A 17,268-nucleotide genomic window follows, 5' to 3' on the forward strand; every position below is an offset into this window, starting at 1 on the left:
AATACATAAAATAAAAACAAGAAAACAAAGCAAAAAAAGACAACAAAACTCCAAACAATAACAACAAAATCATGAAAAAACAAACAAACAACAAACATGGAATCCATTTTGTATTGGTCATTCACTCCTGAGCATCAGGCCTGCCCTGGAGTGTGGTTGATACACCCCAGATCACTCCACAGGAGAAAACTGGTTTTCCCTCTCCCAGGAGTCAGCTGCAAATAGCTTCTTGTTTAGGGATGAGACTATGTACCCATTTCCCCTTCTCCACACTGGGGATTTTGTCTGGCTTGCATTTGTTCGGGTCTTGTGCATGCTGTTTATTCTCTGTGAGTTCATATGTGCATCTGTTCTGTTGTGACTAGAAGGTTCTTCCTTGGAGCCAGATAATGGGCTCTTACTATCTTTCCACCTCTTCTTCTGCATAGGTCCTCGAGCTTTGAGAGGAGGGGTTTGATAAGGACACTCCATTTAGGACTGAGTATTCCACGGTCTCTCACTGTCTGCACATCGCCAAGTTGTGGGTCTACTGCAAAAAATAGCTTCTCTGATGAAGGCTGAGTGATGTATCGATCTATGGGTATAGAAGTATGTCAGGAGTCATTTTATTGTTATGTTTACTTAGCAGAATAATAGGTACAGGGATGGGAGGGCAGGGCAAAGGAAGGAATATGGAGAGGGATGACTATACCAAGGGTCTTTTGAAAGGTCATATGGAAACCAACCACTCTAGAAGCTTCCTAAAATACAAAAAGGAATTCAAATGGAGTTACTATACAATGGGGTGGGGGAGAGAGTGTGAATGCCACAACTAGACAGACATCATATGATCTCAAGTAAAACCATGACTGTCAGGAATGGATTCCACTTGCTAACTTGTTGCTCAAAGAGGCCCCTATAAGACCATCAAACATTCCAGGCTCTTTCCAATGCTATTAGTTAGTTACCTTTCACAACTGGATAGCAAAGTCTTCTTCCTAAAGACAGCATTTAATCTTCAAACATAGAGAAACTGGACTGTCACCAAACTAGAAGTGTCACTTGACTAGAGGTCATGGTGCTGGAAGGTACTGTATATGATGCCAGAAAAAGTAATCATCCATCTCTCGCAGCTACAACCCTGTGGCCTGCAACAGCAACATGCCTATAAGGTATCCTGGGGCAAGAGCGGCACACATGTTATGGGAGTAACCATCCACTTTTTAAAAATTGGATTTAAGGCCCATTCCATGAGATGGAACCCACACCTGACATTGTTACTGAGGCTAAGAATCAGAAACTAGATAGGTCATGAGTGCTAGGTGAAAATATACAACTAATATTCTGCTAAAAGTACAGATACTGGGGCTGGAGAGATGGCTCAGTGGTTAAGAGCACTGCCTGCTCTTCCAAAGGTCCTGAGTTCAATTCCCGGAAACCACATGGTGGCTCACAACCACTGTAATGAGGTACAGACATACGCACAGACAGAATATTGTATACAAAATAAATAAATAAATATTTAAAAAAAATAAAATAAAAGTACAGATACTTTGAATGACCTCACAAATTAGCCACTATCTCTACAGCAATCTAAAACCAGGGCAAGTGAAAAGTAATCCAACTCATAGCAGCACTGTTAAACTCTGGGCTCAGTTTCTTTAAAAACACTTATTTTTTCTTTTAGCACCAGGGCATTGAAAGAGGTGATAAACAAGAAACACCATTTACCCGCAAGAATTCTTAATTATTTAAGCAACGCTCTCCAAGACTTATAGACAAGAGGAAAATGACTTGTCTAGCTGTACTTGGCATTTTTACGTCTGGGGTCTGAGAGTAGGAGAAATTATGAAGTTTCGTGACCTTTGCAAGCAGCATTGATGCTTCAGGACACACTCTTCAAGGCCTGCTGTGAAGCCCTTCCCCAGCTCACTGAAGATGAGAAAGAAGATGGTGATGTCAATAGGATAATACTCCCTCCCTTCCAGGATAGCATCAATCTCTGCTACCAGGATCCACAGAACCTCACATGAGGGCTCAGTGAAGTAGGTTCCAAGGAAACACCTCGGCAGGATATTCCAGCTGCCTTAGGTCCAACAAGTCTCTGCTAAGTATGCAGTCTGACCTGACGCGGGTCTGTCACGGGTAAGTCTCAGTTGCACAAAAGTAACTAGGAGGTGAGTATCCCTGCTTATCCAGAGACTAGAGGATAAATCTACCAAGTGAGGAACTGCCTGTGGGAAGGGAAGACCTTCTAATTCATGCCTGTAGGGCAGTCCTCCTTCAAAAGGAACCAGACAAGTAAGTGTTAATGTTTGGGAAGCTGAAGGATAGTGAACACTGACCTTCAGCTACCTGAACACCTTTAACTGTCCAGAGAGCTTCTCCTCCAGCCTCCTCCACTGAGCTATCAGGTCAAACTCAGGTCCTGCCAACTCACAACTCCTCTCCTCTGGGCCTTTTCCACACACCACTCCCCATAGCTGAGATGTTTTCCTTTTTACTCCCTGCTTTTCAAATTCCTCCAGAACTGATCTGAATCCTTCCTCTGAAATCTTTCTGACCTTTCTATACTGAGAATTCTTCCCTTACTTCCTTCATGAAGCCCCTCTGAACTGCTCATGACACGGCCTGCCTCCACCATGAATCCTGTATGCACCTAGCGCACCTAGAGAGTTGGAGCTTCAGTTTGGGCACCTGCTCCCCTCCCAGAATATAGTATATTCCAGACTTCATCTCCAGCAAGGGTAATACAAAGATCCTATGACTCCATACACACATACAGGTGCTCCCTTCATTAATGATCAGGGGCCCAGCACAGGATGCTCCCAGTCACTGAGGTCTCGGCTTCCCGCTCTCTCAAGAGACAGCAATAGACTCCCAAGACCCATGGAACCACCCAGTCCTATTTCTTCACAAGTCAGTTCTTCACTGTTGACTAAAGTGTTTGAAATGGAAGTCACCTTTACTTTGTTTTACCTACTTCCAGGATTCAAACTCTCTCCGGAAAGTGCATGGGCCTTGGAGTTAAATTTGAGCCCTGAGATAAACCCCCAAAACTGCTACTAAGCCACGTAAATAACTTCAAGTGCATAATTTACTCTTGCCAAGCCCTTATCTCATACATGAAGCAGGATGGTGTGAGATCTAAACCTAAAAGACAAAAATCACTAAAGTACTAAGGACAGAGGAGGCATCCACTCAACAACTGCCCCATCATATGAAATCATCTTGGAAGAAGTATGTGGCCCCTCCATAATGCCACTCAACGAGAAACGAAGGCCTGAAATGCAAATCAAAATTACAGGGCAGAATCCGTTTCCATGCAGTATGATGGTGAACACTCAATAGTGGCAAACAGTGGATGTTACCATGGATATGAAAAAACCAGGCTGGAGAGATGGCTCAGAGGTTAAGAGCACTGCCTGCTCTTCCAGAGGTTCTGAGTTCAATTCCCAGCAACCACATGGTGGCTCACAACCATCTGTAATAAGATCTGGTACCCTGCTCTGTGTGCGAGCGTACATGGAGGCAGAATGTTGTACACATAATAAATAAATAAATCTTTAAAAAAAAAAAGAAAGAAAGAAACCAGAACCATCAAACTCTGTAGAGGGTTAAACAATGCAGTTGTGCCAGAAAAGTGAAGCCACTGAACACAGAACTGTCCAATCAAGGAACTCTGCTCCTAAATGTGTACACAAGACTTGAAAACAGGTACTCAAAAGACTTTTCCATGATATAAACAGCAGGAAAAATTCATGATAGCTAGTAGAGGGAAACTATCCAAATGCCAATCATCTAAGGAATGGATAAACAAAGTAAGGCATAGGTAGCAGAGTGGAATGGTTATTCCAAGGGCTTATCTAGCAAAAGGAATATGGCTCTCCACCACACTCCAATGTGAATGAGGCTCAAAAATATGCTAAATGAAAGAAGCTAGATATAAAAAAACTCTCAGTTCAACTATTATGAAATATCTAGGAGGCAAATCTGTACAGAATAAATATTAGCAGTAGTGAAGGGTTAGAGCAAGAGGAATGGACAGTCTCCTTTGTGAGTGAGATAAATGTTTGGAACTAGATACAAATGTCACAGATGTTGAACATGCTGAACACCAGTGAACTGAACATTTACTTTAAAACAAGGTGACTTAGACTTTTTTAAAAAAAAAAATTAAGGTTCTATAATCTAAAGCAGTTTCTGCTTTGAAAAGCGGTGTGCGAAGTACCCCTGGGGCACATTCTTCAGATGCCTACCAAAAGCCTGCTCTGAATGGGCAGCAGGCTCAATGCTGGTGTTGTCCTCCTGCCTGGCATCCTTGTGGATCCTCTGAATCATCAAATAGCTGTTTGTGCGTCCATAACCCAGAGATGCACACCATCTATAGAACAGGGAGCTCCCCCAAAAGCTCCGTCATTTCCGTGACGCTAATAGTATCACCTAGGAACTATGTCTATCTAAAGCCATTTCTACCACAGCATGTTATTTGCGCTTTTGTTCTACTTGGCAAATTTGACTAATAAGTCCCCATGTAAAAATTTATAAAAAGCCAAAGATTAGCACAAAATGTCCCTGTGCCTTCCGCTCAACCACTGGGTATGCCCTTGACAGCAGTGCATTTTGATAGAGGTTCCAGCAACTGAAAGTTTTATTCTTAGAGATGCATGGAGCTGACTTTCAAACCTTAAGATTCCCTTTCAAGCACTTCCCTACATTCGGTGCTAGAACATTTTCATCGAAATGCGGGAAATGTGGTTTTAGCTAAGCAGCCACTCATTCCCGAGTACAAGATGAGGACATCTTTCTCCCATGTGTGTAGCCTCAGCCTCCTCAGGCCACAGGGCAGTGGCATTTCCATTATCAGAATCACCATCCAGCTCTGTTTTTATGGAAAAGAGTTGGAGAGAAAATCTGAATGCTTTTCTATCTGTGGTCAAGCAAACACTCAAGAGAAAACTCCTTTCAAAGAGTAGGAATACTGTGGGGCTAGAAAAGGCTTTGGATGCAGCAGGAAAGACAAGCGTTTGAAATTAAGGAAAGGCGTCCTATGCAAATCCTAACCTAAGATATGGTGCCACACCTTCGGCAAGGTAGCTTATCCATTAACTATTCCGCTTGCTCTGAGGACGTTTCTTTCACTGTCTGGTTATTTTGAGAAGGGTATGCTATTTCTTGAGGAAAATTTGAGGCTATCTCAAGAATGTTGACATGTCCTTCTCAAGAAGCTACCCGTGCTGGCTGCAGCAGTAGTCACAGTAGACACGATGTGGAACCAACTGAGAAGACATGGAACGTGATGATGTCATATGCATAATCAAAAGAAGAGGCTGTTTTCAGCCATGTGGACGAAACGTGTTAAATGAAATAAGCCAAGCCTAGAAAGACAAATACTGCATGTAATTCCTACAAACACGGATTTCATAGAAGTAGAAAGACCAGAGCAGTTACTTTGGGAGTAGGGGAGTGATTGGTTAGTGGACAAGAAGTTAGCTAGCAAGGGTAAGTTCAGTGATTTGTGAATGGGACCCTCCATCCTGACAAACAACGATGGCCATGAACTTGTAAATCATTCTGCCTCATTCAGGGAAAGGAATCCTTCATGACTAATAGAGAAGACTAGAGCCCTAGAAGCCAGCTAAGTGGCACCTGTATGTGTCTGGGTAGGAAGAGACATATAGACTAAGATGTCAATGAAGAAGTCTCTTGCCTTTGAGAATAGACTCACATCGCTCCTTGGACCTTAGCAGCTCTCAGGCAGCTCCACACAGCTGTCAGGTACAAAGGCCAGTCAGCCTGGGAGAAGGACACCTATCCACACCCAAGATTCTGTGGTCCTTTATGCTTGTCACTTCCCACTACAGAGTTCGCACCTCGGGTTTCCCCTCAAAGAACTGCAAAAGCAGGTTCTTCATGGGCTCGGTCATAGAGGAACACCTCCATAAAGCACTTGTGACCTCCTGAAAATCATATCACGGCAACTCAACCACTGCTCAGCAACTTTTACCTTCCACACTAAAATGAGACTGTCCTAGCTGACGTAAGTGCAATGAGGTAAACCAGGTGAGGTAAGAGGCAATACCAGGCCTTGCCCCCTAGAGGTGGGGCCGAAGAACGTGGATGAATGGGTAAGAGGCTGAGTCAGAGCAGAACTCTGGACAAAGGGCTGACTTCCCATTACAGTTATGCCTGGAACGGTGGCTGGAATCTCAAATGGGACAATCCATTTGAGAACAACAGGCTCTTCCTATAGTCGCTTCTCCCCAGGGGTCACTCACGAACAAGATTCTGGCCTATATTATTTGTCAGGCATGACACAGTCAACCCTGCAAATGTTCCATGTCTGAACTGGGTACGGGAGATAAGCTCTGATAAAAACAGAACACTTGAGTAACTAGGGCTCTTGTTCCATATCTGCTTTAGGGAACACAGATGATCCAGGAGCAGGTCAATATCAGTGTGTGACAAGAACGGCTGGTGCTTGAGAGACCTTCCCACAAGCCGGACCTGTCTCCTCCAGCCCCCATTGTATCAGCTCCTGGGATTCATTCCCTGTGGCATAACTCCATTCTGCAGATGGAAAAATAGAAACACAAAGAGGTGAGATATTGATGAGCTCCTCAATACACAGCAGAGCTGGTCTTTTAACTCAGCTGAAGTAGCTCCCGAATCTGAGCCCCGCAGAGAAAGCCAGAGGCCAAGCATTGCCACCCTTCTATCCTAAAGCAAATAGAGGGAAGCGTGCAAGAGCCTCCGCCCAATGAGAAAGGTCAGCAGAGGGGCTTTAATTCTGCCTCCCAACTTTCCAGAATGTTATAAGACCAACAGGATAGACTTTCCTTAGGTGGGAACCACATATAAAGTAAAACTGATCCCGCCATCTCTTCCTTCTTCCCTTCTCAGAGGAGCCCCTGAGAGAGATCACTGATCCAACCTGAACAGTGAGCATGCCCAGTACAGCCCACACTGAATCAGCTCAAGAACAGAAGCTAGATGAACCCACAGCAAGGCTGAGCGTCAGGCAGGTTGCCAAGAGACACCATTGGAATCAGCTGTCGGCTACCTACTGATCCGATTAAGAAATGCTGTTTAATACTGCAAGTACAATTAAAAATGCATCAGCCACACACAGAAAACCAGCGCCTGTAACTTTTCTAAGAACTTACTGGACCAAGCAAAAGGCTTTGCTGGTTTCTGGTTAGCCAGCAGAAGGCACCTGGACCTGTAATTAAGTCTTCCTGGGAGAGGAAGAGCTCCAGAGCAATCCTGTGCAATCTCATGAATACGAGGGGATTAACAACATAGCACATCCCTGAAAACTTCCTCCCTTAGGGCTTATAGACAAGGGAGTATGGACAGCCTCCGTGGCTTCTGGGAGTGATGCTAAGAACTGCACAGACACACATTGCTCGCGTGGCTTCAGAATAAGCAGTGCTTCCTGGACATTGGCAAAGCTCCCTTGGCTGGAACAATGACATATAGTCAGCCATGCCTGGCCTGCACTGGTGGGCAATGACACTGATGTAGGAAACTAAAAGCATCTTTGATGGATTTATGATTTAATCATACACACACACACAGTCACCTGGAGGTGTTCTCTACCTACCCACCCCTAAAGACAAAGGGCATCAGGCATCAGGGTAGCTACTCTAAGACAGCAGATGAACCAACAGAAGCATGCATCTACACAGGGAAACACCCACCAAGGCCATTTTAAATCTCTCTCTCTCTCTCTCTCTCTCTCTCTCACACACACACACACACACACACACTCTCTCTCTCTCTCTCTCTCTCTCTCACTCTCACTCTCTTTCTCACACACACACACCAAATTTCTGTGATGTGTTTTGCCAATATAAAATGCATGGGGAAACCCTGAATGAACTCATCAGTGTGAACGCTGAGTATACTCAACTTTACCTTGGGTCTTCAGAAAGAAGGGCTGCGGAGCCACCTTGCCAGAGCCTGTCTGCCCTCAGCAAGTCCACAGCTCTCCTCTGGCTCCCTTGAAACTCTAAGCTTCAGTTCTCTCAAGCTGAGCAGTCACAGGGCACAGTGAACTCTGTTCTGCCACGTTCCAGCTTTGGAGTCTGGGGCAAGGGTCCTCTTCCTCCAAGCTACAGTTCTTAAAACTATGGAAAAACAAGTGCTCTGATCGGGACACATGCAGGTTTTGCGAGACTCAAATGAGGCAGCGTGTCATTGGCTCTTTAAAGTGACTAAAGCCCTCTATGGGCTCACAGTGGTCGTTAGCCTCATGGATTCTAGAATGGAATGCATGCACAGTCCCGAAAGGGAATTCTAATCCTAAAGCCTTTTAATAAGACTCAGCTGCAAGCTTAAAACCTCCAATCCCTACCTTGCGTTTCCAGGCTTTAGCTAGAGACAGACATTCCACCTCCCAAGCAGGGCATACCCTGACTCTTACATGCCAGCTAGATACCACAAAAGACAAGCAGCCGTCACAAATGGCTTCACTGAAAAACATCCCATATCAGTCAGGTGAAGGGCAATAGGCCGTGAGCTCCCTCCAACATTTTCTTTCTAGAAATATCCACCTAGGCAGCCTCTTTCTGCCATTGGCCCCAAGTACTCACACAATGGCAACATACTTTACCACAATGCTTTGCACTCCCTGAAGCTAAGTCATCATCATAATTAGTATTTTCTGATAGCAAGGTAGCCTGAACAGTGCTTTAAAATTTTTTGAAGCAAAAAAAACCAACCAAACAAACAAACAAAAAAAAACATGGGCAACAGGTGTTTTGGAAATGTGTTGGCTGGATACTGAGATCAGTGCAAAAGCTCATTTGCCACCAGGACAGGGGGTGATCATGTGACAGTTCACAAGTTTCAAAACAGCAGGGGGAATCCACCTCCCTGCTATTATTTGCAGCGATGCGGGACTTCCAAGCACAAGCACCGCATGAACTATGAATCACTCTCATTTAGTCGGCAGCCTGTATACCAAGCCAGCCTCCATCTCAGTGAGAGCTGTGCCTGGACTCTGTGAAGAGAACATTCTCACTTCCAGGCCTGCAGTTTTCTCCATCAGTATTACTTTTCCCAAGAAATCATTGTTTGCAGAATTCCTAATTGAAAGAGGGTCATGATTCCACAGTAAAGTCTGTCAAAACCATGTTTCCTGGTCTCTGCTCCCTCCACTGGAGGTCACCGCCTCCTCTCCACCTAACAGGTCAAGGGTGGAAAGGAAACATTTATCACCTAAACCAAGAATGATTCTTGGCTTTGAAACAGCAGCCACTCTAGACCTTCAAGAGTCCTTTAGAAGAAGGCCCTGGCCATAACTCAGTTGGCAGAATGCTTACTTCAACAAGCCCTAAACTCAATCCCTGCACTACATAAACCAAGCATGTGGTGGACACCTGCAACCCAACTCTCAGGAGGTGGAGGCAGGAGTGAAGGAGTTTAGAGTCAACTCTACTGGGTAGCAAGTTTGAGGCCAGCCTGGGCTATATGAAAGCATGGAAAAGAAAGAGAGGGAAGGGGCAAAGGGGAGAAGAGAGGGGGTAAGAGAAGCAGTCTCCTCCTCCTCTCTCCTTCTCAATCCTCCCTCCCCTCCTCTAGGGCTCAGACCATCAGAACATGCTTGGGAAGGGAGGCAATGCTTACACAATAGGGTCTCAAGTTCTGTTGCTAACTGTGTGACCTTATCTAGGCCATTAAATCTCCCAAAAGAAAAAAAAAATCATCGTTCTATACTTGAAAGGATTAAATGTAAAATATATATATATATATATGTCAGGTACTATGACTCAGATTACAACGGTTTAATGTCAATTAAACCTGAAAATGATACAACCAATGATACAACAATTAGCTTGTTCAAACCCAGTTAGCAGTGGGGTTCTATAGGCTAGGGAGAGCAGGCACTCATTTATTTGTGCCCAGTAAGGGACTAACATGTCTACACTCCTCTCTTCCCTATAGCCTTCCTTCTTTAGACTAAGGTTGCCCATTCAATATTTGTTCAGGAATAGATCATGATGGTTGTCCTTAAGCAAATGGCAAAAACGATTAGGCATTAGTCGGAGCACCAATGTTTACAGGCATTTAAATGGAACTATGCAACATGGGCATGTTTTTAAACCCCAGTTGAAGCTTGAAGGGCAGATCAACACTGTAGGCAAACATGTCTACCCTCCACAATCATTTCACAGTGCTTCCCTGCAGCCCTGCTCCTAGCACCCTGGTGAGGTGAGCATACTAAAGCTTAAACAGCTGAGGCATATTTAAAAGTCGTACCTTAAATCACGGGAGAGGTGGACGCTTTCTAATTATTTATGGAGCCATGAGTATAGGTTTTTGGTGGAGCTGTTTATTTTTGCTTTATTTCATGCATGTGTGAGTATGTGCTGAGTTTGGGGAGGGGGTGGTGATTGTTCACTTACAAGACACTCTCCCAAGCCGGCCTATCGCCCTAAATGCATAACTATTCAAGAATTTTATTGTTCCCAAAACTATCAGAGAGCATGAACCAGCCCCACATCCCTCCACATGTACATCTGGATGACCAATTGAGGCCTTTTGGTGCTGGACAGAGAAATCCAAGCAACAGCAACCTTCTGCAATTGTATCCCTGGGCTGTAAGCCTAGACGGGTTAGTCACAGAGACAAAAGCACTCAGAGATTGTGATTTCCCTGAAACGGTGAAGGTACGCACTTCCTGAGCATCACGGGCTTCTGAGTAAGGATCCCCTTCCTCTGTTCTCTACTCCTTTCAACCACATTAACAATCTCTTTAGAGCAGTGGATCCCAACCCTCCTAATGCTACAGTCCTTTAATACAGTTCCCCATGTTGTGGTGACTCTAGTCATAAAACTATTTTTTGCTGCTACCTTCTAACTGTAATTTTGCTACTGTTATAAATTATAATGTAAATATCGGTTTTCCAATAGTCTTAGGTGACCCCTGTGAAAGGATCATTTGATCCTGAAAGGGGTCGTGATCCACAGGTTGAGGATGCTAACAATTCCCTTCAATTGCTGCCCTGAGAAGACCTTGGGGAGCACCTGTTAACTTCAGACATCAACTTGACAGAGTTGCCCAGGATGAGGCAAGCTCCAGGGAAGAGTCATCCAGATCAGACTGGTCCATGGCCATGTTTGTAAGGCAATTTCTTTCCTTCTTTTTTATTAGTTTATTTATTTCATTCCCCTCCCTTCTCTCACTTACTCTCCCTAGTAAAGCATTTTCTTAATTGCTAATTAGTGTGGGAGGGCATGGCCACAGAGGGTTGATAGCCAGACAGAAAGAGCAGTTGAGCAAGCCAGTAAACAGCTTTCCTCTGTGGTTTCTGCCTCTGTTCCTGCCCCGACTTCCCTTGAAGCCTATGATGGAGATGCATAAGCCAAACAAACCCTTTCTTTCCCAGGTAACTTTTGGTTATGGTGCCCATCACAGCAGCAGAAGAAACCAAACAAGGACAAGAAGTGTTTGGTCTGGAGTCAGGGAAGGAGAGCCGCATCCCACAGGCACTGCTGGGAAAGGTTACTCAAGAGAGCAAAGCAAGAAAGGTGAAGGAGGACATGAGAAGACTAGGTGAAGGGTCATGGGGTGAGGACGTCCAAAGCATACCCCAAAAGTAGATGTCAGCACAATTGCAGAAGCTGCTGAGAGGGAAAAGTAGATGGCCGCAGAACCCCAGCATCACTCTCTCCCAATCTATGACTGCCCGAATGGAAACACTGCCCTGATACCTCATCAGTGCTGGAGGCAGAGCTGTGACCACAGAGCAGTAGTTATCAAACTCCCACGAAGCCACCATCCCTAATCTTAGCTGGGCCTCCGAGTTCTTCATTGACTTGTCATGTGCTTCTCTGCACCACACACCAAGGTCCAAGAACTACTGCCACATCGCTAACTAAGAAAACAATAGAAGCATTTAAACAAGGAAACTTATCATTAAGATACACTGTGGATGAAACAGGTATAGACTGTGCTATACATACAGGTCTATACTGTACTGCTCAGGACAGTGCAGTGCATAAAAGATGGGGCAATATGTGTAAGACAGGTGATAGAAATAAAGGGAGAAACTGTTTCTCTGAAAAAGGAGAGACAGATACAAGCCGCTGCATACACATGAATAACAAGGAAGGAGATCCAGGAGAAAACTGATAACGCTAGCGGCTCGCGGCTCGGAAGAAAGGAGTCGCCTGATTGAGGTCAAAGGCGGTAGAGATAACAGCCACTGTGTCCCTTTCCATCTCTTTGGAAATTTGAACTGTGTGAATGCATTATCTAAGCTGTATGGCTCACACTCGATGGGAGTGCTAAGAGGGATGGAAATAAAAACAAGGAAAACCAATGACTCAGGGATAGATGTGCAGAACAGTCTCAAAGGTCAGGGTCTCTGGGCTTTGGATCATTCTGCACACTGGGCTTGTAATTGCCCTTCCCCATTGACCGGGTTGGGGTCTCCCTATATTCCCACAGCTGCCATCTGGAGAAGAGATGGCACACTCCCTTGGTAGGGAGAAGAGAGCCCTGGGGACTGGGTGAGTGGTGCTTCAAATACCTGCTTTGTGAATTTTGTCTTCCATGTCGGCTTGAAAGAAAAAAATCATTCTTCAATAGTCTTAACAGCCTGTCTTCCCTGACACCTAATCAGGCACTCAATGCCTCTGGCAGTTTATTCAGTTCTAGCTTTGCATAAAACAATCATTTTGATTCAGATCCCGAGTTTTAGAATTAAGCATGAAGAAACCGTTATTAAGACTTTGGATCACTGTATCAGGGAGCCATGCTCTTTCCTACGGAAAGGCCCTAAATCTACATGTCAGTCCTCCTAAATCTACATGCCAAACCACAGAACCACAGCCGTGTGTATTCCCAGCTCACGTGCCTGGAAAAGTCTTCACTCTTGTGTTTATATCCTGTCTCATTTCTAAGACCACCATCTACCTCTTAACCAATGTGTTCTCGGCAGAGACTAGAGCAGCCACCTCACACCTCCTCAGAAGAGCTTTCTTGGGGCTTTTCAGATGTGCTAGTGGACTAGTGGATAGCCAATCAGAAAGATGCCTGTCGATTATATAACGAAGAGAAAATGGATAAACAGACATAGCCAACTTTTGGTACTCTTCGTCTGAACCAGAGTCAAAAAAGCCCATTCCTGCCTAATGTCACTTCCACTAGGGTACAGACATACACAGCTTTCTCTTAACAGAATGATTCTCTTGAAAAGGGAAAAGCTACCAAAGGATGTCCCCAAACCAGCCCCTTGGGCTGTTTTTGTTTGTTATTAAGATCAATTTAGATATGTCATTCTAAGGACATATAATATTTGAATTGCTAATTTGGTCTACTTATTAAGCATAACTGGGGTTATTAAAAACAACTATTTTCACACATACTAACAACTGCCTTTCTGCTTGCGACTTGTCTCTGTGGGGTTTAAAATGTCTAAATCCTACTAAGATGACTAGAAATTGCTTGCTATGAAGTAACCTGGATAGCGTGTCCACAAACTTGAGAAGTAATACTGCTTAGAATCAGGTGACAAGAACACACAGCCTGAAGAAATGCATTTGCCAATCAGTGAAAAGGGAAACAAAGTTGAAAAACAGCAAAACAAAACAGGGAGGAGTATATGGGATGGTTTGGAGAGAGGAGAAATAAGGGAGAAATAATGTAACTATAGTATAATCTCAATTTTTTTAAATCAAGACCTTACATTTAAATTTGTTTTCCATTAACAAATACCACTTTTAAAACCTTGAAAAAAAAGACGTGTTTGCAAGTGGTCTAGCAGTCTTAGGTCATTTCAGATGCAAAGTGCTTTCCAAGCATACAAAATCCCATGACGAAGAATAGTCATTGTCCCAAGAAATGAAGATGAGTCCTTCTCAAATAGCAGAATGCGTTAGACCACTTCCCAACCCCATCCCCTCAAAAACCCACATCATTGCCACAGAATTCCACTCATACCTAGGGCCCTGGAGCTCTGTTCTTCCCGGATCAACTAATCCAGGGCTTCACAAAGCATGAAACCTGTAACTCAGACTATGGAAATCTGCCTGTGTCTGAGAGGCCTGAGTTGCTCCATGACTATCTGAATTGCCTCTGATGGACAGGACTATAGATTTGCTTTGCATCCATACAAATTAATAAGAATGAAAGGAAGTTGTGATTATATTATCAGGTAATTAAACAAACATTTGATGACAAAGGTTCTCTGTACTGACATTCCCACATCTTGGAGACCCCTGTCCATTCTTAACTGATTCAGGTCCAAATCATACTCCAAGCTCCACTGAAAAACAGACTTCCAAATGGCTATCATGTGTATCTGCAGGCTCACGCATGTGTAATACAGTTTGCAATGGAACAAGAGTAAGCAGGCCAGAATGGAAGCAGCCTCAAGCTTAAGGGTCTCCTATACCTGGGTTTGAATCCCAGTCCTGGCACACAGTGCTCTCTGGGAAAGGAATATTCTCAGTTCACTTCTCTCAGACCTCATGCATCTGCAGAGCTAGCATAAAAGGACGTGACTGTGGCGGGCTCCCGGCCCACCGCCTGGCAGGCAGGCATCCTCTTAGCTCTGGGAAACTTCCCTTACAACCTGATTCCACTATCTCCAGCTTTAGGTGCCAAAATATTAATTGGTCCTGTTTCACATATTCAATACTCATATATAAAACAATTTATGTCAACAGTTTGCCAGTCAAAATGGATGAACTACTTTGGGGTTGAAGGTCTGGGAGGGAAGGTCGTTCTTACTTTAGGATCTTTCATGGGCTCCTATAAGGGGCTGTTGACAGCGCGGGGGGGTGGGGGGGTGGGGGCGCGGTCTTAACAGTTCAGAATGAGCTGCTCTGAAGGAGCACAAGCCACAGGCCGTTGGCAGCAGAGACCACGGAAGTGTTTCACACAGTCAAACGGTTCTGCGGATAGACAGGTTACTGGCGCACGTGGGATTATTGTCCCATCTGCCCTCTCCAGTTGCTGCCAATACACATTATTTCCCTGCCTGCTGCACACCAGCACAATGCCGCCTCCAAAAGAGCCAAAGATGTCTAAGAACTTCGGTCCTGCCTTCCCAGCAGCCTTCGTATAATAGAAAGGCATTAACTAAAATTTAACAGCATTCTTAAAGGGCAGGCAGGGCCCTGCTCTGCCAATCTGCAACTGGGCTCAGATTTCTCAGTAGGAAGTGAGGAAACGGAATAGATTTTCTCCAATGTCTATCACAACTGTCTTCAGTCTATTAATAAATTGCCTCTTGAAATAAGTATATGTCTCCAAATGTTACTTAATAATATATTATTAAAAGGAATTTTTTTCTAGATGGAAGAAAACGATTGTCATTTCAATCCCCACAGTGAGCGTCCATGATTCTGCAGGAAACAGGTTATTTCTAGGGTGGAATTACAGAACAAAGGTGCACACGAACTATGCTCAACTAGGGGGCCAGGGGGCAGTAGGCAGGATGCTGTTACAAGTGGCAGCTCAGGAAAAAGCAAGGTCAACAAAGGAACAAGAATAGAATGTCAAATTATTCTCAGTTTCATTTCAAACAAGGATAAAAGGCCTAGTCAACCTCATCAGCCCTTAAAAGAGTCTCATGCCAAGCCACCCTGGGACATGGGTCTGGGGGTGGGTGGTGACCTTTCAGATTTCTAGAATGTAAAATTGTGCTCAGTATCCTCTATTTGACAGGTTCTCCAAACATAACATTAGAATGTTCTCGACTGCCTATTAGCTAAGCCCTTAGCTACCCACACAATGAACGTTACCCCAATTTCCTAGGGGCACAGTGGGAAGGCATCTGTTTGTTTAAATTTAGTAAAGTCCAGCTGTTTTCCTCACACAAGTGAACATTCAAATGCCCAAGATGGTGTTTGTGAAGTGAGGTCCAGAGAGCATAGGAGAAGGTCAGGGGTCCCTGTCCCCTCCCAATGGCCAGCCCAGGAGCAGATCTGTAACTCTCTCACCTTCATTTACTTCTTAGCCACCTCTACCAGCACTTTAATTTTAACCAATAAACAAGCTAAGATAAACTTGGGTTAGCATTCTCAAAACTCTTATTTATATTAAAATATGCAGCTACCTTGAGAAGGAAGGCCAAAGGAATTTAAGCCATTCAGCGTATAGAAAATATTGAGGTCCAGTGGCCTTTGAAAATTCAATTCTCGTATCCTTTGTGTTTTTTCTATCACATTTTTTTTTTCAGAAGTCAGTGCTAGCCCCGAAGAGCTATAAGTGAGCTGTAGAGCTATGGACAGAACTCAAAACATCTTAGTCCACAGCCCTGAATCACAGGCTGTTTCTATAGGTTCCCGAAATGTAAAATATAGGTGCACTGGCTTCCATCTTTACTTTCATTCAAACAGCCAGTGAGCCTGTAAGCAAAAGCCTTGGCTTTTGAGTTTCCATAAGAATACGCTCTCTCCACAGCAAGGTGCAGGCTGTCAATGGAGGAAAAGATAAGCAAAGGAGGATCCCCACAGTTGGCCTTGGGAGCCCTTCTCCCCCTCCCCCGCACCCCTGGACAGAATGACCACCTTCTCCTAAGCCACAATGCTTGTCAAGTCACTGTGTATATAGGAAAGGACCCGGAAGTCAGGAAGATGAATTCCAACAATTCATGAGCTCCACCCTGTCCCTGCCTAAGATGTATCCCGGCAGCTCTGACACAAGGTAGGAGTGTGTGGAGCACAGGTACCATTCCCTCTCACCTCCCAACCAAGGAATCCTCATCTTTTCACAGCCCCCTTACACACTCTCCATCAAGAGAGCCATATGGATGAAACAATAACAATATATTTATTAAACCATCACCAGAAAAGCCTAAATCAGAAAGGCAAAATTCACAGTTATTTTTTTTAAGTGACAATCATCCCCCAGAGGGAAAAATAGTTGGGCTAAATTAAACAGCTGAAGCCCGAAGAAAGTCAGCCCAGGTTGCCAGGTGTGTGGTTTTATACTTCTATTGCTATTTTGTACAATGAGGTCATTCTATAAACCTCCCTGTAATTGGGAGGCTCAAAAGATTCCGTGTGTGATTTTAGACTTAACATGTAAGTGATTTCATGGCTTGCTTGAAGTTATCTTTACTAATTACCATTTGGGGAGAAGGGGATTGTTCGCCTGCTGTTTGCAAAATGCTCAAGGAGAGGAATGCATGCTATTATTAAAACAAACCTAAAGGAAACGACTCTTCTGAAACACGGATCTAAATAACAGGTGAACACAGAGGAAGGCTAAAGGGATTTTTTTGTTGTTGTTGTTTTATAAATGCAGAGCGAAGTCTTCAGGTACCG

The 17,268-nt window shown here is 44.3% G+C and overlaps 1 protein-coding gene across 1 annotated transcript in view; it reads right to left on the reverse strand.

Annotated features, from left to right (window-relative positions):
- The window catches only part of Myo5b (myosin VB), a 279,116-nt gene that overhangs the window by 212,342 nt on the left and 49,506 nt on the right, over positions 1-17,268 (reverse strand). The window lies entirely within an intron of this gene.

Source organism: Myodes glareolus, chromosome 13 (genome assembly GCF_982192425.1).
Source record: "Myodes glareolus chromosome 13, mMyoGla1.1, whole genome shotgun sequence".
NCBI classification, from domain to species: Eukaryota; Metazoa; Chordata; class Mammalia; order Rodentia; family Cricetidae; genus Myodes; species Myodes glareolus.